Source organism: Schistocerca piceifrons, chromosome 7, assembly GCF_021461385.2.
Source record: "Schistocerca piceifrons isolate TAMUIC-IGC-003096 chromosome 7, iqSchPice1.1, whole genome shotgun sequence".
Classification (NCBI taxonomy): Eukaryota; Metazoa; Arthropoda; class Insecta; order Orthoptera; family Acrididae; genus Schistocerca; species Schistocerca piceifrons.
Window position 1 is genome coordinate 9,592,561 of NC_060144.1, and position 20,388 is coordinate 9,612,948.

General features: G+C 46.9%; 10 non-coding genes across 10 annotated transcripts; all 10 read left to right on the forward strand.

The window, feature by feature from the left end:
- Positions 1-580: 580 nt before the first annotated feature.
- Trnak-cuu lies at positions 581-653 on the forward strand. Its single transcript has one exon. It is a non-coding gene; the product is annotated as a tRNA-Lys (tRNA).
- Positions 654-974: 321 nt separating this feature from the next.
- Trnat-agu lies at positions 975-1,046 on the forward strand. Its single transcript has one exon. It is a non-coding gene; the product is annotated as a tRNA-Thr (tRNA).
- Positions 1,047-2,099: 1,053 nt separating this feature from the next.
- Trnak-cuu lies at positions 2,100-2,172 on the forward strand. Its single transcript has one exon. It is a non-coding gene; the product is annotated as a tRNA-Lys (tRNA).
- A 321-nt stretch (positions 2,173-2,493) lies between these two features.
- On the forward strand, positions 2,494-2,565 carry Trnat-agu. The gene has a single exon. It is a non-coding gene; the product is annotated as a tRNA-Thr (tRNA).
- A 542-nt stretch (positions 2,566-3,107) lies between these two features.
- On the forward strand, positions 3,108-3,180 carry Trnar-ucg. Its single transcript has one exon. It is a non-coding gene; the product is annotated as a tRNA-Arg (tRNA).
- A 438-nt stretch (positions 3,181-3,618) lies between these two features.
- On the forward strand, positions 3,619-3,691 carry Trnak-cuu. Its single transcript has one exon. It is a non-coding gene; the product is annotated as a tRNA-Lys (tRNA).
- Positions 3,692-8,595: 4,904 nt separating this feature from the next.
- On the forward strand, positions 8,596-8,668 carry Trnar-ucg. The gene has a single exon. It is a non-coding gene; the product is annotated as a tRNA-Arg (tRNA).
- A 7,185-nt stretch (positions 8,669-15,853) lies between these two features.
- On the forward strand, positions 15,854-15,926 carry Trnar-ucg. The gene has a single exon. It is a non-coding gene; the product is annotated as a tRNA-Arg (tRNA).
- A 438-nt stretch (positions 15,927-16,364) lies between these two features.
- On the forward strand, positions 16,365-16,437 carry Trnak-cuu. The gene has a single exon. It is a non-coding gene; the product is annotated as a tRNA-Lys (tRNA).
- A 321-nt stretch (positions 16,438-16,758) lies between these two features.
- On the forward strand, positions 16,759-16,830 carry Trnat-agu. Its single transcript has one exon. It is a non-coding gene; the product is annotated as a tRNA-Thr (tRNA).
- The last annotated feature ends 3,558 nt before the right edge of the window (positions 16,831-20,388 follow it).

Genomic DNA, 20,388 nt, shown 5'->3' on the forward strand with positions numbered 1-20,388 from the left:
GAAGCTCGCCAAGGACGGCATTCATGGAGAGCGCAAGGAGGGCTGTAAGGGGAGAAGGGAGGCCCTAAAAAAAGAAAAAAAAAATGGATAAGGCGTCGGACTTCGGATCCGAAGATTGCGGGTTCGAATCCTGTCACGGACGAGTTTTTCCAGTTCTGCAAAAGATGCATGCTGTTTTACTGAGTTGTTTGAGTACTACAAATCTAGTTGAAAGTTGCTGCTGTCCGCTTCCTGGCTGCAAACCGGCGTCTACCTGAAGCTCAAGCAAGACAAAGGGGTTGTGTAGCGAAATTTTCGGCACAGTGCCGATCAGGAGAGATTTTTGGAACTACTGCGTCTGACTCAGGACCCAAGAGCTGCGCCACAGGCGTCTGCGCACAGTCGAGCATGTGTGTTGAATAATGGTGCTGATAGCCACGTATCATTTCAAGTAGATTTGATGCCTTTCGGAAAATTTATTTCATTGAATAGGAATTGTAGCTCATTTGTGGCAGCAGGAAATAAGCTGTAGTCAAAAGGATCTTCCATAGATGGTCGCAGGTCGCATAAATACTGTATGGCTCGTGACGCATTGTGTGGAGCCCGGCTAGCTCAGTCGGTAGAGCATGAGACTCTTAATCTCAGGGTCGTGGGTTCGAGCCCCACGCTGGGCGGCGCAAAATTTTGTGTCTACGCGGATGCAACCTGCGCCCCTCTCGTGAGCCTTGCGTAATGAACGTAACGGGTTACGACGATGCCTAGCTTCGTATGAATATCAGAGGAATGGTTTTTGAAGCTGAAAGTAGCTCTGAAATGAAATAAAAGTGTTGTTTTGGAATTTTAGGCGTACATCGATATCGTGTGAGATGTGTAGGAAAGCAGCAGCTGTGCTAACTAAATACAAATAATGGTCGCTAATGCGGTGCGTTTCCAGCTGAAGGGCTCCGATTGACTGGTCCATAAGATTGAAGTACCCGAAATGTGCACTCGGCGGCGCCTCCTTAGCTCAGTGGCAGAGCGCTGGTCTAGTAAACCAGCGGTCGTGAGTTCGATCCTCACAGGAGGCAAAAGAATTTTGTAACAGCCCCTTCTAACGTAGATCTTCCGAAAAAAGCGGTCAAGGATATAAAAAATTATGAATGGGTTCGGTATTTAAGAAATGCTCTCGCAAATGAATAGTGCGAATGGTGCTATTAAAGTAGGCACCAGAAACTGCTGCTTTTGGCAGTCTCCGGAGAATGCCGACGTGGAATACTTAGTTCTTGTGATGTATTTTCTACCCCTGGTAGAGACCCTCGCGGTTGTCGTCGTCGTCGGCGCCGCCGCCGCTTTGGTAATAGAGGCAACTCGCCATTGTATGACATAGGGTGAGGCACCTTCTGCAAGCGACTGAGATGGCAGTAAGCAATTGAAGCTGATTTGCAACCTCTTGTTTGATCAGCGTCACAAGGGCTTGAATGTAACTTGCGATGGGACACAGCAAGAAGTAGCGTCGCCTTTTTAGTACTGAAATTGGAGATGGAGAATTGCGTCAAAGATGGGAAATTCATTCCGGCAAGCGTACAAATGGCGACAATGAGGTGTGTGTGGGGAAGCATATTGCGCCAGTGAACGTGTGGCCTAATGGATAAGGCGTCGGACTTCGGATCCGAAGATTGCGGGTTCGAATCCTGTCACGGACGAGTTTTTCCAGTTCTGCAAAAGATGCATGCTGTTTTACTGAGTTGTTTGAGTACTACAAATCTAGTTGAAAGTTGCTGCTGTCCGCTTCCTGGCTGCAAACCGGCGTCTACCTGAAGCTCAAGCAAGACAAAGGGGTTGTGTAGCGAAATTTTCGGCACAGTGCCGATCAGGAGAGATTTTTGGAACTACTGCGTCTGACTCAGGACCCAAGAGCTGCGCCACAGGCGTCTGCGCACAGTCGAGCATGTGTGTTGAATAATGGTGCTGATAGCCACGTATCATTTCAAGTAGATTTGATGCCTTTCGGAAAATTTATTTCATTGAATAGGAATTGTAGCTCATTTGTGGCAGCAGGAAATAAGCTGTAGTCAAAAGGATCTTCCATAGATGGTCGCAGGTCGCATAAATACTGTATGGCTCGTGACGCGTTGTGTGGAGCCCGGCTAGCTCAGTCGGTAGAGCATGAGACTCTTAATCTCAGGGTCGTGGGTTCGAGCCCCACGCTGGGCGGCGCAAAATTTTGTGTCTACGCGGATGCAACCTGCGCCCCTCTCGTGAGCCTTGCGTAATGAACGTAACGGGTTACGACGATGCCTAGCTTCGTATGAATATCAGAGGAATGGTTTTTGAAGCTGAAAGTAGCTCTGAAATGAAATAAAAGTGTTGTTTTGGAATTTTAGGCGTACATCGATATCGTGTGAGATGTGTAGGAAAGCAGCAGCTGTGCTAACTAAATACAAATAATGGTCGCTAATGCGGTGCGTTTCCAGCTGAAGGGCTCCGATTGACTGGTCCATAAGATTGAAGTACCCGAAATGTGCACTAGGCGGCGCCTCCTTAGCTCAGTGGCAGAGCGCTGGTCTAGTAAACCAGCGGTCGTGAGTTCGATCCTCACAGGAGGCAAAAGAATTTTGTAACAGCCCCTTCTAACGTAGATCTTCCGAAAAAAGCGGTCAAGGATATAAAAAATTATGAATGGGTTCGGTATTTAAGAAATGCTCTCGCAAATGAATAGTGCGAATGGTGCTATTAAAGTAGGCACCAGAAACTGCTGCTTTTGGCAGTCTCCGGAGAATGCCGACGTGGAATACTTAGTTCTTGTGATGTATTTTCTACCCCTGGTAGAGACCCTCGCGGTTGTCGTCGTCGTCGGCGCCGCCGCCGCTTTGGTAATAGAGGCAACTCGCCATTGTATGACATAGGGTGATGCACCTTCTGCAAGCGACTGAGATGGCAGTAAGCAATTGAAGCTGATTTGCAACCTCTTGTTTGATCAGCGTCACAAGGGCTTGAATGTAACTTGCGATGGGACACAGCAAGAAGTAGCGTCGCCTTTTTAGTACTGAAATTGGAGATGGAGAATTGCGTCAAAGATGGGAAATTCATTCCGGCAAGCGTACAAATGGCGACAATGAGGTGTGTGTGGGGAAGCATATTGCGCCAGTGACCGTGTGGCCTAATGGATAAGGCGTCGGACTTCGGATCCGAAGATTGCGGGTTCGAATCCTGTCACGGACGAGTTTTTCCAGTTCTGCAAAAGATGCATGCTGTTTTACTGAGTTGTTTGAGTACTACAAATCTAGTTGAAAGTTGCTGCTGTCCGCTTCCTGGCTGCAAACCGGCGTCTACCTGAAGCTCAAGCAAGACAAAGGGGTTGTGTAGCGAAATTTTCGGCACAGTGCCGATCAGGAGAGATTTTTGGAACTACTGCGTCTGACTCAGGACCCAAGAGCTGCGCCACAGGCGTCTGCGCACAGTCGAGCATGTGTGTTGAATAATGGTGCTGATAGCCACGTATCATTTCAAGTAGATTTGATGCCTTTCGGAAAATTTATTTCATTGAATAGGAATTGTAGCTCATTTGTGGCAGCAGGAAATAAGCTGTAGTCAAAAGGATCTTCCATAGATGGTCGCAGGTCGCATAAATACTGTATGGCTCGTGACGCGTTGTGTGGAGCCCGGCTAGCTCAGTCGGTAGAGCATGAGACTCTTAATCTCAGGGTCGTGGGTTCGAGCCCCACGCTGGGCGGCGCAAAATTTTGTGTCTACGCGGATGCAACCTGCGCCCCTCTCGTGAGCCTTGCGTAATGAACGTAACGGGTTACGACGATGCCTAGCTTCGTATGAATATCAGAGGAATGGTTTTTGAAGCTGAAAGTAGCTCTGAAATGAAATAAAAGTGTTGTTTTGGAATTTTAGGCGTACATCGATATCGTGTGAGATGTGTAGGAAAGCAGCAGCTGTGCTAACTAAATACAAATAATGGTCGCTAATGCGGTGCGTTTCCAGCTGAAGGGCTCCGATTGACTGGTCCATAAGATTGAAGTACCCGAAATGTGAACTAGGCGGCGTCTCCTTAGCTCAGTGGCAGTTCCGCTTTAGACGCCGTGCAGTGTGGACGTGCCTAGTCTTCCGCTCCGCCGTAGCGTTACGTATAGTGGACTATCGTTTTTGTTTACGTGTTGTGTTGCAACATCTGTGAGTGTTTCTCCGTTGGTGTTTCGTACCTTGTGTTACTTTGTGTCCTTATTTCAGTGTTTTTTGTGTAGCGGTTTCGACCGCATATTTTGAAAATGTCGTCCCAGGTTATTCCTCGTCAGGCTACAGTTAGTTTTGCTTTTGACAAGTCAACCCGCCATGTGCAACCTAGTTCTCTTGAGATTCATGATTGGTTAGTAGATACCTTTGGTGTTCATTCGGATCAGGTGCACACTGCTTATTTTGATACCGAACTGTATGTTTTCTTTGTTAAGTTTATGGACCCACTTCAGGTTGATAAAATTCTTTCTAAATACGGTCATCAAGTTCTCTTTCGGCATCGGGATGATTCTGTAAGTACCGTGCTGCTTTCCAATGCTTCCATTACGTACACCAGTGTTCGTGTTTACAACCTTCCACCGGAGGTGGATAATGTCTATCTTAAGGAGGGTCTACAGAAGTATGGTGATGTAAAGAGCATTCGCCTTGAACGCTGGTCAAGCCAACATCGCCTGCAATGTTACAGTGGCATTCGTTCAGTCGAAATGCACGTTAAGCAGAATATTCCATCTCACCTGCAGATCGGTGGATATCGTGTCCATGTAACATATAGTGGTCAGGTTGGCACCTGTTTTTTGTGCAATGAAAGTGGTCACGTGCGTACCGACTGTCCGCGGAGAGTTTTTGTTTTAAAAAATTCTCTCGAACAGCGTCGCAAGTTAACGGTCGCTGACCTCGTTGCAGGTGGTTCTGCTCTTGGTGTAGCACAGTCCAGTGGTAGTAGCGCCCCGCCACAGGTTTTGCGCACCCCTGACACAGACTTTCCTCCTTTGCGTGCTAAATCTGATGTTGTTCCGTCTGTCCCTCAGGTGAGTGTGCCACTTTTGAATAATAAGAGGCGTCGTCCACACGATGGAAATAGTACGGATGAGGATCTCCCTGAGATGCCCCAGTCCGAGCGACCGGCATCCTCCGAGCCACTGTGTACTGTAGATGCTCCCTGCCCTCCTGAGGTAGCGGTTCCGGTGGCGGCTGCTGGCGCCCCTCCGGCCTCCGACGCAGCTTCTCTCGGGTCGGGTCGTCGGTCGGGCCTGTTGGCGCCGTCTTCCGAACCGACTTCGATGTCACAACAAGTGGAGCCGCGACAACTTCCTGCTTCGCTGCCCCATACCTCTGCCAGCGGAGCTGCTCCGCTTCCTTCCAACTCTGCGGCCTCGGACCTTCCTGCTCACGTTTCGCCTCCGTGCAGTCCATGTTTGCCGGAAGCTAGTGAAGGTGTTGACCATTCCGTTTTGTCGGATGTTTCCCCCGCGACCCCGGATCCCGCATGTGGACCGGCGCGGGTGGTGTCGGATACAGAACTTGACCCTCCTACGTCACCGGCGGCTGAAGCTTCCTTGCCCGTCAGCCGACGCAAGTTACGCGTTCAGCCGAACGTTAATGCTGTTCGTAAAAAACCGAAACGTAAGGGATCCGCGGAACGGGGTAGCAGTCCCCCTCCCTCGGATGCCTCCGTCACCCCTGCAATGGACTGTGACGCTGGTGCGTCGGTGTAGGTGATTTGTTTTCTCGCTTTTCTCTCTATGGTTCAAGCATACACCTTTCTTACCTTAAATGTTAACCGTATTGAGTCCGACGTTCGCATTGCCTCTTTGCGGCAGTTTATTTACGACGCCTGTGCGGACGTAGTGTTTTTGCAGGAAGTGTTGTTTTCTGATCTCTCTCTACCTGGATTTCAAACTGTTTTTAATGTCGCGCCGGAATATTCAACAGGAACTGCTCTTTTCTTTCGAGAGGGCATTCCTATTACTGACATTGAATTCCTTGACTCTGGCCGTGGGATTGGTTGTCGTCTTTTTGATCTCCACCTCGTTGTTTTGTATGCCCCCTCTGGTTCGGGTCACACTGTGGCTCGATCGCGCTTTTATAAAGAAGAGCTTATTTATCTTTTGCGCCAGAGTCCTCGGAGTCTCCTGCTCGGAGGCGATTTTAATTGTGTTTTACGCCCTGAAGACCAGTCCCCCAATTTTAATTATTGCCGTGATTTACATGACTTAGTTCGTACGATGCATCTGCGTGATGTTTGGGAACACAAATATCCAACCCTGGTGAAATATACGTTTTTTACCGCGTCCTCATGCAGTAGACTCGACAGATTCTATTTATCTGATTTTTTATGTGATAAAATTCTTTCTGTCGATGTTATTCCTACTAGTTTTTCTGACCATTGTGCTTTTACTGCAACTGTAAATCTTAGTCGCCAACCTGCAAAACTTTATCGTTCCCAGTGGATGTTAAATGTTTCCCACCTTGCCGACAGTGCTATGGATGATGTTATAAGTGGAGTGTGGGAGCGATGTCTTCGCTCTGTCCCGCGATACCCCTCCTTGCTGGTTTGGTGGACTGCGTTTGCCAAGCCCAAGATTCGTCAGACTTTGATTTTTTACTGTGCTGCAAGGGCGCGTGATTTTAAGAACACGTATGAATTTTACTACTCTGTCCTGCGTGAACTATATGACGCGGCGGGTACCTCTCCACTGCGGATCCATGATGTTCGTCGTATTAAAGCCAAGCTCTTGAGCCTTAAACGACGACAGATGGATGGTCTGCGAGTTAAGTCGAAACCTCACTCTCTTGTTGAAGGTGAACTGACATCCTTGTACCACCTGCTACGGCATCAGACTCGTCGTCGTCGCTCCTTCATCTCTTCTCTTACGGTGGACGATGGACGACAGCTTATTGCACAGGAGGAAATGTTTCGTGCTCTTCATCAGTATTACACTAGTCTCTATTCTGACGATGATTCTGGTGCGTCTCTTTCGGATGATGTCTTTGGGGATCTAACTGCGACGATCGCGCCTGACGCGAACGGCGAATTTCTCCGGGAGTTCCAGATAGATGATGTTTTCGATTTTATTGCTCGCTCTCCGTCCAGTAAATCGCCGGGTCCAGACGGCCTGCCTAAAGAATTTTATCTCCGTTTTTGGCCTCTTTTGGGTGGCATTTTTACGCAGATTTTAAATGAGATTGTCAGGGGGATGGATGTGCCTGCCGATTTTAAAGTAGGGAAAATTGTTTTAATTCCGAAGTCCTCTGGTCGTTTATCTGCTGCCAATCTTCGTCCGCTCACATTGCTGAATTTTGACTATAAGACAGCTGCTAGAGCGCTCAATAGCCGGTTGTCTTCTCTGCTTCGGGGTGTGATTGGTGCACATCAATGTTGATTTCATGATAGATCTATTCTGACACCAGTAGCCGAATATCGGGATGTTGTCTCGGTTGCGGCGGTTACAAACGTACATTGTGCCTTTGCCTTCCTTGATTTTTATAAGGCTTTTGATCACGTCAGTCATGTGTTTTTAGATCGTGTTTTAGGTACAATAGGTTTTAACGCTTCATCACGTGGTGTTCTTGGCAATTTGTATAGGGGAATAACAGCTCGGGTGTCAGTCAATGGGCAGCTGACGCCGCCCATTCCTATCCGTCGCGGAGTGCCTCAGGGTAGTCCGCTCTCTATGTCTTTATTCGTATTGTCCCTGGAACCGCTGCTTCGGACTATTGCTCTCAAGCTTCAGGGTATGTCCCTCTCTGGTGGGAAGCTCTCTGTTAAGGCATATGCGGATGATGTCGTTGTTCTCCTCCGTCAACGTGAGGATATCCCGTTGTTGAAAGGGGCAGTTGATGCATACTGTCGTGTCTCTGGAGCGCGTCTCAATCAGGGTAAATGTAAGTTCCTTGATATTCGAGGATTTCGCGATGCTGACGTCCCTTGGGCCACTTTTGTCGAACGCTATACGTCCTTGGGGATTATCATCGATCGTATCTATAAAAAAAAAAAAAAAAAAAAAAAAAGTGGCAGAGCGCTGGTCTAGTAAACCAGAGGTCGTGAGTTCGATCCTCACAGGAGGCAAAAGAATTTTGTAACAGCCCCTTCTAACGTAGATCTTTCGAAAAAAGCGGTCAATGATATAAAAAATTATGAATGGGTTCGGTATTTAAGAAATGCTCTCGCAAATGAATAGTGCGAATGGTGCTATTAAAGTAGGCACCAGAAACTGCTGCTTTTGGCAGTCTCCGGAGAATGCCGACGTGGAATACTTAGTTCTTGTGATGTATTTTCTACCCCTGGTAGAGACCCTTGCGGTTGTCGTCGTCGTCGTCGGCGCCGCCGCCGCTTTGGTAATAGAGGCAACTCGCCATTGTATGACATAGGGTGAGGCACCTTCTGCAAGCGACTGAGATGGCAGTAAGCAATTGAAGCTGATTTGCAACCTCTTGTTTGATCAGCGTCACAAGGGCTTGAATGTAACTTGCGATGGGACACAGCAAGAAGTAGCGTCGCCTTTTTTGTACTGAAATTGGAGATGGAGAATTGCGTCAAAGATGGGAAATTCATTCCGGCACGCGTACAAATGGCGACAATGAGGTGTGTGTGGGGAAGCATATTGCGCCAGTGACCGTGTGGCCTAATGGATAAGGCGTCGGACTTCGGATCCGAAGATTGCAGGTTCGAATCCTGTCACGGTCGAGTTTTTCCAGTTCTGCAAAAGATGCATGCTGTTTTACTGAGTTGTTTGAGTACTACAAATCTAGTTGAAAGTTGCTGCTGTCCGCTTCCTGGCTGCAAACCGGCGTCTACCTGAAGCTCAAGCAAGACAAAGGGGTTGTGTAGCGAAATTTTCGGCACAGTGCCGATCAGGAGAGATTTTTGGAACTACTGCGTCTGACTCAGGACCCAAGAGCTGCGCCACAGGCGTCTGCGCACAGTCGAGTATGTGTGTTGAATAATGGTGCTGATAGCCACGTATCATTTCAAGTAGATTTGATGCCTTTCGGAAAATTTATTTCATTGAATAGGAATTGTAGCTCATTTGTGGCAGCAGGAAATAAGCTGTAGTCAAAAGGATCTTCCATAGATGGTCGCAGGTCGCATAAATACTGTATGGCTCGTGACGCTCGTGCCTAGCTTCGTATGAATATCAGAGGAATGGTTTTTGAAGCTGAAAGTAGCTCTGAAATGAAATAAAAGTGTTGTTTTGGAATTTTAGGCGTACATCGATATCGTGTGAGATGTGTAGGAAAGCAGCAGCTGTTCTAACTAAATACAAATAATGGTCGCTAATGCGGTGCGTTTCCAGCTGAAGGGCTCCGATTGACTGGTCCATAAGATTGAAGTACCCGAAATGTGAACTAGGCGGCGCCTCCTTAGCTCAGTGGTGAGTCGCGCCTGAGACACCGTGCTGATCGGACGTATTAAGTGCTCCGCTCCGACACGTGTTTACAAGTCGTGATTACAACTTAACTTTCTCTTTGACCGTGACGTGTTCTGATTTTGTGTATATTTATCTCGAGTTTGATTTTCGTTTTTGTGTTATTCTAGCGGTTCAACCGCTAGCTATTGTTTGCAATGTCCAGGTTATTTCCGCGAAAGTGTACACTCCGTTTTGATTTCGACAAGTCTACCCGTTATGTGCAGCCTAGTTCCTTGGAAATACATGATTGGATTGTGGATGTTATTGGGATTACCTCTGATCAAGTGCACACTGCGTATTATGATACCGAGCAATATTGTTTCTTTGTAAAATTGCTGAATCCTGTGTTACTGGAAAAGATTATGACGACACACGGAGGGAGAGCTGTTTTTCGGCACCGGGACGAGTCTGTAAGTACTGTGCTCATTTCCAATGCCGACGTAGAGTATACCAATGTGCGTATCTTTCACTTACCCCCTGAAGTGGAAAATTGTTATCTGAAGGAGGTTCTGTCTAAATTCGGGGATATCAAGCAGATTCGAAACGAACGGTGGTCGAACCAGCACAGGTTACAGTGTTACAGTGGCGTCCGATCTGTAGAAATGCATATAAAGCAGAATATACCGTCCCATATTACCGTTTGTGACTATAGGGCTCACGTTACTTACAGTGGCCAACCTCCCACATGCCATATCTGTAATGAAAGTGGTCACTTGCGTCAGGACTGCCCCAGGCGAATGTTTGTGCTAAAGAATTCGCTGCAGCAGCGTAAACGGCTTACGTTGGCAGATGTAGTGGCCGATAAACCTATGATAGAGCGTGAGGTCCCTAGTTCTGACGTACCTTCGGAAGAGCTAAAAGAAATTCGCCCTGAAGAGTTTCCGGCTCTGGTTAGGAGAGATAATGGTGCTAAGCCACCGGCGAGAGTCGATGCCACGACTAATAAGAGGCGTCGAACTTGTGAAAGCCGTGACTCTGATGATGACACATTCAGTACGCACGAGACCGCGGAACCGGACGCCCGGGGAACCGCTTCGGACGCCAAAGTTATAACCGGTTCAGCGATTGTGGCCGATTCTTCTCCCGCAAATTCAAGCGCCGATACTTCCGTAGATGCCGTTCAGTCACCACAGGCTCATGTCTCAGAACTTCCGCAAAAGCACACTCAGGAAGGCCAGCAAGTAGGTGTGGCGCACGTGTCTGCTGGAAGTACACACATAGAGGCTCGCTGTGATGATATACAAACAATGTCTCCAAGCGCGGAAGGTACACAACACGTGGCAGCCGCTCCGGCCCTGGCCTCAGAACAACACGAATGTCAACAACTCCGCGACGGTATACAAACACAGCAGCCCGGGACTGTCAGTGACAACAAACAGCTTCGGGCAGCGAGTATTGCCAAACAAGCTGATAGTGACAGTGGTGGCTCAGCTGATCGCTCGCCAGAGGGTTCGGCGCATCCGTTCCCGGCGCAAGATTTGTCAGGAGAGAAGCTTGACATCACCCAAGACCCTCCCACGCCTCCGACTGCAGCGGTGCTACACAGTGTCCGTCACAGGATCCGAGTGCCGCCCAATGTTAATGCTGTTCGGAAAAAGAGTAAAAACAAAGACGCAAGAGAACAACTCAGTGACGTTCCAGACACGAATTCCGCGGCCGCTACTAAGATGGAATGGCATGAAGATGTGGACAATTAAAAGCAGTTGATCCCTCTTTCTCTCAGACGTCCTCTTATTATGTCACAGGCCTATACGATCACGACCCTCAATATTAATAAAATCAGATCAGAAGTGAAACTGAATGCATTAAAACAATATCTGTATGAGTCAGGCACTGATATAGCACTTTTGCAGGAGGTGTCCATGCCACTTTTTACTCTTCCTGGGTTTGTCGGAATTACGAATTTTTCCCCAGAAACGACCGTGGGGACCGCAATCTTAATTAGAGAAGGGATTCCAGTTACTGAGATTGACAAATTGGAATCGGGTAGAGGGGTGGGGATCACCGTTTACGGCGTCACCATCATCAACTTGTACGCACCTTCTGGCAATACCTATAGAGCAGAACGAGCTACATTTTTTCGGGAACATATACTTTATTTATTTAGGAAAAATCCCCGACACCTTATCATTGGTGGTGATTTTAATTGTGTCTTATCCCGGAAAGATCAGTCCCCAAATTTTAATTATTCGTCTGAATTAAAGCGCCTCGTGACCGGCCTCAAACTTAAAGATGCGTGGGAAATTCGGTACCCGACGTTGGTACGCTTCACTCACATCGTCGCGAATTCCTGTAGCAGAATCGACAGGATTTATGTTTCCGACGTTTTCGAGAATGATTTATTAAAAGTAGAGACGATCCCCTCCAGTTTCTCCGATCACAGTGGTGTCATCGCGTGCCTGAAATTACTTCCACAACCCACACGATGGTATAAAAATCAATGGAACCTGAATGTGTCTTTGTTAACGGATGTTGAGCTGGAGGAGGGGGTGCGTCGAGCTTGGGAGCAGTGCTTGCGCGCTACTAACAAATTTCGTAGCACTATAGAGTGGTGGACTCTGCTGGCAAAGCCGAAACTGCGAAATGTCATCATGTACTTCGGGATTGAAAGGGCGGCGGAGATAAAAAAGACGATGGAATTTTATTACACAATCTTACGGGACCTGTATGATCGTGCAGACGCGACGACCACCAGAATCGACGACATTCGGAAAATAAAGGCAAAATTAATCAGTCTGAAGAGGATGCAACTGGACGGCCTTAAGATAAAATCTAAAGTGACGTCGGTCAGAGATGATGAAGCAGCCGCTCTGTACCACCTCGTCAAACATACAAAGAACAGGAGGCGGACTTTTATTGATGCCCTGAAACTCGAGGATGGAAGAACGATTGACACTCAGCGAGAGATTGTCAACGCTCTGCACGACTATTTTGTCAACACCTACGCATCAGCGGCTCTACACGACGACTGCTCTGATGGACTGTTTAGCGCCTTTTCATCTACCGTAACAAGGGAAGAAAATGACTCCATCTCGCTAGCCTTCAGTAATAAAGATGTTTTGGAGGTTGTCTGCAGTTCGCCACTTAAGAAATCCCCTGGCCCTGATGGCTTACCAGTTGAATTTTACAAGCACTATTGGCACATCATCGGGGACAAAATTACTCAAGTCGTGAACGAAGTCTTGCAAGGAACGTCTGTCCCACTCGTCTTTAAGGAATGTAAAATTGTGCTTCTCCCTAAAAACAGAGGTACTAAAACTATCACCAATTTCCGACCCATATCGTTATTAAACTCTGATTATAAGATCGTGGCTCGCGCAATTAACGTGAGACTCATGCCACTCACTGCTAAAATCATTGGCCACCAGCAGACATGTGCCTTTAGACGAACAATTCTGCAAACGGCTGCTTTTTACAGAGATGTCATTGCTTTAACGAACGCTAGTAATATGAAATGTGGGCTGATTTTTCTCGATTTTTTTAAAGCTTTTGATCTCGTAAATCACGCGTACCTCCTCGAGACTATGCAAAGATTGGGTTTCTCTCGGAACACGATTGACGTGATTAAAAACGTGGCCATGGGAATCACGGCAAAACTTTCTGTCAACTCACAACTGACGCGACCAATACAAATCAACAGAGGGGTTCCACAAGGGAGCCCCTTGTCCATGTTGCTTTTTGTACTCTCCCTTGAACCTCTGTTACAACAGTTGCAGACGAAACTCACTGGGATTACAATTTCTGGGGTAAAAAGTGTAATCGGAGCCTATGCCGACGATGTGGGTGTGGTGATTCGCAATGTCGATGATGTCACCGTATTAGCGGCTGAACTTCGGAAATACTGTCTGGCGTCAGGGGCGCAGTTAAATGAACAAAAAAGCAAATTTCTGAACCTCTGTGGCCTCCAGCATTTGCGTGTTGATTATGCTACACAAGTCAGCGTACACAAGGCTCTGGGGATCATGTTGACGGCGTCCTCTCTAAAGATGATAGCGGCTAACTGGCGGGATGTAGCACGTAAAATAAATGGTGCCCTAATTGATAATTACCATCGTAGCCTCAACCAATTTGATCGTATTCAACTTATCAACGCCTGTATTTTATCAAAGGCGTATTACATGGCGCAGCTTCTGCCGCTCCCTGCAGTAATTGCTAGAAATATTATGTCGAAGATAACAAATTTTATTTGGCGCGGGGAAATTTTTCGCGTATCTGCCAAAACTGCAACACTCCACCCCCTAAACGGAGGGATGGGCTTAGTCGACGTCAAGAAAAAGGCAGCAGCTCTCTATGTTACACGGACGGTCTCTATCATTAACAATTACCCATCGGGCATTACGGCGCAATTATTCACTGCCGTCAGGCCGCAGAGTCTTGACCCCCCGCTGAACATTCAGACCATCAGTTACAAGCTCAAACACATCCGAGATTATTACTTTGCACGCAGCTACATCGGTCAAGAACTCTTACATTCTCGACATTTAGCGGCTCCAGCAATATTGGCATACTGGCGACAACACGAAGGACCGAATCCAATTGTTACGAAGTACAGTGGCGTCAACTGGGATATAGTATGGCGTAATGTCAGCTCCAGTGTCCTTACTTCAGCCTCTCGAACTGCATGGTACAAGGCAATCAATGATGTGATTGGCACCAATGAGAGGCTACATAAAATCGGACTCAGTGATACAACTCTCTGCCATAGCTGTCAACTGGTGGATACAGTTCTGCACCGTTATACCTGCGGCGAACGTGCACGAAATTGGGGCTGGCTGAGAGAAAAAATAGCCATTGTTACCAGGACTACAACCGCCAACATCCCTTCAACTATGTTGTCTCGACCCGACGTGCGATTTTATCCACCGGCGAAAAATAACGTAGTTATGTGGTTGCTGGGCAACTATTCCAGCTATGTTTTTAATAAACTTGGTGGTGACGATCCCTTGGAATTCAAGATGTTTATGGAAATCGAATTCGCGAAAACCTGCAGCTATCCCAATCATGGCAACATTTTCGGCAATATGCTTAAAATAATATTTAATAGAATGGGTATAGGGTAAGATATATGCGTCTAAAGGGGTGGGCCCAGGCCGCGGGACTCCAGTAGTGCCGCGAAGAGGCCCCACTGCTTCTGTCTCGTGTCCTGCCTCCCACACCCCCCTAACTACCACCACTCACAGACTCCACTCCAGTACACCGGAAACTGAGAACAATTCTTGTGTTAGCCTCGGAGCAATTTTTTTCTAATTTTCACCAGAAGCTATGAGAGACCAGCAAAGAAGACTGTTTTAGTTTGTTGATTTTTCTAAAAAATAAAACAAAAAAGTGGTTAAGGCGTAGAAAAAAAAAGTGGTTAAGGCGTCTGACTAAAAAAAAAAAAAAAAAAAAAAAGCTCAGTGGCAGAGCGCTGGTTATCATTAAAAAAAAAAAAAGTGGCAGAGCGCTGGTCTAGTAAACCAGAGGTCGTGAGTTCGATCCTCACAGGAGGCAAAATAATTTTGTAACAGCCCCTTCTAACGTAGATCTTTCGAAAAAAGCGGTCAAGGATAAAAAAAATTATGAATGGGTGCGGTATTTAAGAAATGCTCTCGCAAATGAATAGTGCGAATGGTGCTATTAAAGTAGGCACCAGAAACTGCTGCTTTTGGCAAAACAAAAAACGAAAACAAAACAAAAAAAAAAAAAAGTTGGTAGAGCGGTGGACTGTAGTGGAGGATTCACAGTTATCCATAGGTCGCTGGTTCAAATCCGGCCCAGAGGACTGTTTTTCTAATCTCAGGAGCAAAGAGGCTCCAGAGCATGCCCACTCGGTCAGAACCTCCCTATGAAAAAAAAAGAAAAAAAAAAAAAAAAAAAAAGTGGCAGAGCGCTGGTCTAGTAAACCAGAGGTCGTGAGTTCGATCCTCACAGGAGGCAAAAGAATTTTGTAACAGCCCCTTCTAACGTAGATCTTTCGAAAAAAGCGGTCAAGGATATAAAAAATTATGAATGTGTTCGGTATTTAAGAAATGCTCTCGCAAATGAATAGTGCGAATGGTGCTATTAAAGTAGGCACCAGAAACTGCTGCTTTTGGCAGTCTCCGGAGAATGCCGACGTGGAATACTTAGTTCTTGTGATGTATTTTCTACCCCTGGTAGAGACCCTCGCGGTTGTCGTCGTCGTCGTCGGCGCCGCCGCCGCTTTGGTAATAGAGGCAACTCGCCATTGTATGACATAGGGTGAGGCACCTTCTGCAAGCGACTGAGATGGCAGTAAGCAATTGAAGCTGATTTGCAACCTCTTGTTTGATCAGCGTCACAAGGGCTTGAATGTAACTTGCGATGGGACACAGCAAGAAGTAGCGTCGCCTTTTTAGTACTGAAATTGGAGATGGAGAATTGCGTCAAAGATGGGAAATTCATTCCGGCAAGCGTACAAATGGCGACAATGAGGTGTGTGTGGGGAAGCATATTGCGCCAGTGACCGTGTGGCCTAATGGATAAGGCGTCGGACTTCGGATCCGAAGATTGCGGGTTCGAATCCTGTCACGGTCGAGTTTTTCCAGTTCTGCAAAAGATGCATGCTGTTTTACTGAGTTGTTTGAGTACTACAAATCTAGTTGAAAGTTGCTGCTGTCCGCTTCCTGGCTGCAAACCGGCGTCTACCTGAAGCTCAAGCAAGACAAAGGGGTTGTGTAGCGAAATTTTCGGCACAGTGCCGATCAGGAGAGATTTTTGGAACTACTGCGTCTGACTCAGGACCCAAGAGCTGCGCCACAGGCGTCTGCGCACAGTCGAGCATGTGTGTTGAATAATGGTGCTGATAGCCACGTATCATTTCAAGTAGATTTGATGCCTTTCGGAAAATTTATTTCATTGAATAGGAATTGTAGCTCATTTGTGGCAGCAGGAAATAAGCTGTAGTCAAAAGGATCTTCCATAGATGGTCGCAGGTCGCATAAATACTGTATGGCTCGTGACGCGTTGTGTGGAGCCCGGCTAGCTCAGTCGGTAGAGCATGAGACTCTTAATCTCAGGGTCGTGGGTTCGAGCCCCACGCTGGGCGGCGCAAAATTTTGTGTCTACGCGGATGCAACCTGCGCCCCTCTCGTGAGCCTTGCGTAATGAACGTAACGGGTTACGACGATGCCTAGCTTCGTATGAATATCAGAGGAATGGTTTTTGAAGCTGAAAGTAGCTCTGAAATGAAATAAAAGTGTTGTTTTGGAATTTTAGGCGTACATCGATATCGTGTGAGATGTGTAGGAAAGCAGCAGCTGTGCTAACTAAATACAAATAATGGTCGCTAATGCGGTGCGTTTCCAGCTGAAGGGCTCCGATTGACTGGTCCATAAGATTGAAGTACCCGAAATGTGCACTAGGCGGCGCCTCCTTAGCTCAGTGGCAGAGCGCTGGTCTAGTAAACCAGAGGTCGTGAGTTCGATCCTCACAGGAGGCAAAAGAATTTTGTAACAGCCCCTTCTAACGTAGATCTTTCGAAAAAAGCGGTCAAGGATATAAAAAATTATGAATCGGTTCGGTATTTGAGAAATGCTCTCGCAAATGAATAGTACGAATGGTGCTATTAAAGTAGGCACCAGAAACTGCTGCTTTTGGCAGTCTCCGGAGAATGCCGACGTGGAATACTTAGTTCTTGTGATGTATTTTCTACCCCTGGTAGAGACCCTCGCGGTTGTCGTCGTCGTCGTCGTCGTCGTCGTCGGCGCCGCCGCCGCTTTGGTAATAGCGGCAACTCGCCATTGTATGACATAGGGTGAGGCACCTTCTGCAAGCGACTGAGATGGCAGTAAGCGATTGAAGCTGATTTGCAACCTCTTGTTTGATCAGCGTCACAAGGGCTTGAATGTAACTTGCGATGGGACACAGCAAGAAGTAGCGTCGCCTTTTTAGTACTGAAATTGGAGATGGAGAATTGCGTCAAAGATGGGAAATTCATTCCGGCAAGCGTACAAATGGCGACAATGAGGTGTGTGTGGGGAAGCATATTGCGCCAGTGACCGTGTGGCCTAATGGATGTTCCGCTTGAGACGCGACGGCGATCGCACGTGCTGTGTATTCGATCCGCCGTTTCCCTCGGGTTGTGACTATTTACTTTCTGTGTGTGACGTTTCTTTGTCTTCTTTTCTTCGTTGTTTCGTCGCCTTAGTGTTTGTGTTGTGTCTTGTGTTGTATAGCGGCTCTTGCCGCATTAATTAAGTGTTATGGCTTCCCGGTTGTTTCCGCGGAAGTGTACTCTCAGTTTTCAGTTTAACAAGGCTACCAGGAATGTTCAACCAACTTCGTTGGAAATTCACGAATGGATTGTGGATACGATTGGCATTACATCGGACCAGGTACATACGGCGTATTTTGACACAGAACTTTACTGCTTTTTTGTGAAATTGTTGAACCCGGTTTTGCTAGATAAGATTTTACTTAAACATGGTGAGCAAGTGTCGTTCCGTCATAGAGATGGTTCTGTTAGTAGTGTTACTGTTTCAAATGCTGAAATTACGTATACCACAGTTCGGGTTTATAATTTACCCCCTGAAGTTGAAAACAGTTACCTCAAGGAAGCTTTGCTTGGTTATGGTACCGTTCGGTCAATTCGAAATGAACGTTGGTCTGCACAACATAAGCTGCAATGTTATAATGGTGTCAGATCGGTTGAAATGCATATTAAGTCGAACATACCGTCCCATCTGGTTGTATGTGGTTATCGTGTTCATCTTACTTATGAGGGGCAAGTTGGTACGTGTTTTCTATGTAATGAAAATGGTCATGTTCGTGCTAATTGCCCTAAGCGGGTGTTTGTGCTTAAAAATGGGCTAGCACAACGCCGCAAATTAACGGTTGCCGATCTTGTGCCAGCAGCTTCCTCCACTGTCTCGTGTCAGCCTCCTGCAGTAGATTCTTCACAACGGGTGACACCTTCCTCTGATGCAGGTTTTCCCCCGTTACCCACTCGCCCAGATGTATCGGCTGCTTCTACACCGATCCCGTCTGTTTCCAATAACAAACGCCGTCGTGCTAGTGATACCGGTAGCACTGATGACGAAGCTGCTGTTTCGCAGCCGGTTTGCGGATCTGACGAGAGACTTCCGGAATCTCCCATGCTTGTTTTGTTCCCACTGTGTCTCCTGCTTTGCCTGATGACGTCAAACTTGCTGCCACGCCGTCGGCGCAAGAGCCCCAACATTCGGTCGAGGTGGTGTTGACATCCCCCCCGACACAGGCATCACCACATGTTGACGACACTTCGGTGCAGACAGCTGTTTGTCGGAAAATCGCTTCTAGAACTGCGCGCTCCGCTTCAGCGGATTCCAACCCTATCTCTCCACCTCCTACACTTCCAATACCTACACCTTCTGATGCCGGTGCCGATGTTCCTGATGCAGTTTTCCCCTTGCTTGCTCCTTCTTCTGATTCCTCTCGCCCTGCTAATCCTTCGGATGCCTTGGTTGACGTGCCTGATCTCGAACCCCCCACTCCACCTGCTCTTGAATCTGGTGTGCATCAGATACGCCGTCGGGTGAAAGTGCCCCCCAATCTTCACGCGGTGCGGAAAAAACACAAGCATGCAAAGGATGACTCTGATTCCGTTGATTCCGGGCAATCACCCTCTGCCATGTCTGATGTTGATGATCTGGATGTCGTTGCTTCTAATGTGGTGTAATTGGGGTTCATTTTCCCTTTTGTTTTGTTGATGTTGCAGGCGTACACGTTTATTACCTTAAATATAAATAGCATTCAATCTGCTCTGAAGTTAGCGTCTCTGCAGCAGTTCATTTATGACTCTGCAGCTGATGTTGTTTTCCTGCAGGAAGTCTCCGTTGCACACCTGTTTGTTCCTGGCTTTCGCACTATTCTAAATTTTGCGCCTGAGTTTTCCACAGGTACTGCCTTACTAATTCGTGACGGTATCCCCGTTACCGAAATTGAGCTCTTAGACTCGGGAAGGGGTATTGGTTGTCGGTTATTTGACACAACCTTGGTTAATATTTACGCCCCCTCTGGTTCCAGCAAACGGCAGGAAAGGTCTCGTTTTTATAAAGAGGATCTGATTTATCTTTTACGCAAAAATCCTGCGACTTTGATATTGGGGGGTGATTTTAATTGTGTATTACAAGCTAAGGACCAATCGCCTCATTTTAATTATTGTTTCGAGCTACATTCTCTTGTACGTCAACTACGACTACGCGATGCGTGGGAGGTTAAACACCCCACTTTAGTTAAATTTACATTTTTTACTGCCACGTCAAGTAGTCGACTGGACCGACTGTATATTTCTGATCCCCTTAGTGTTTCTGTTTTAAATGTAGATGTTATTCCAGCCAGTTTTACGGATCATTGTGCCCTTGCGGTTATAATTAATTTGGAGCGTCAGCCTCTTAAACTTTATCGGCCGCTGTGGAAATTAAATGTCTCCTTGCTCGATGACCCTGACATCGAACCTCTAATACAGACGGCGTGGGACATGTGTTTACGTTCTCTGCGATACTATCCGTCTAAGCTTCACTGGTGGATCCACTGTGCGAAGCCAAAACTACGTCGCACTTTAATGTCCTACAGTTATAATAGAGCGCGAGATCTGAAACTGACTTTTGAGTATTATTATTCGGTGCTTCGCGAACTTTATGATACTTCTCGAATGACAGGTGCCCACCTTTCTGAGATTCGGAAAATTAAAGCCAAGCTCCTTAGTATTAAACGGCTTCAGATGGAAGGATTGAAGATTAAATCTAAACCGCCGTCCACCTTAGCACATGAAATGACTTCCATGTACCACCTGTTTCGTCACCACAAGAACCGTCGACGTGTATTGATTGACGGCCTTATGGCAGCTGATGGTTGCCGGCTTACCTTACAGAATCAAATAACCCATGAACTTACCTGCTACTATGAGACCTTATATGCTGTGGCTGATTCTGATCCGCTTGATGTTGATGAGATTTTAACTGCTATCCCATCAGTTTTAACAGAGGACCATAATGTGGAATTTTTAGCTCCTTTTACT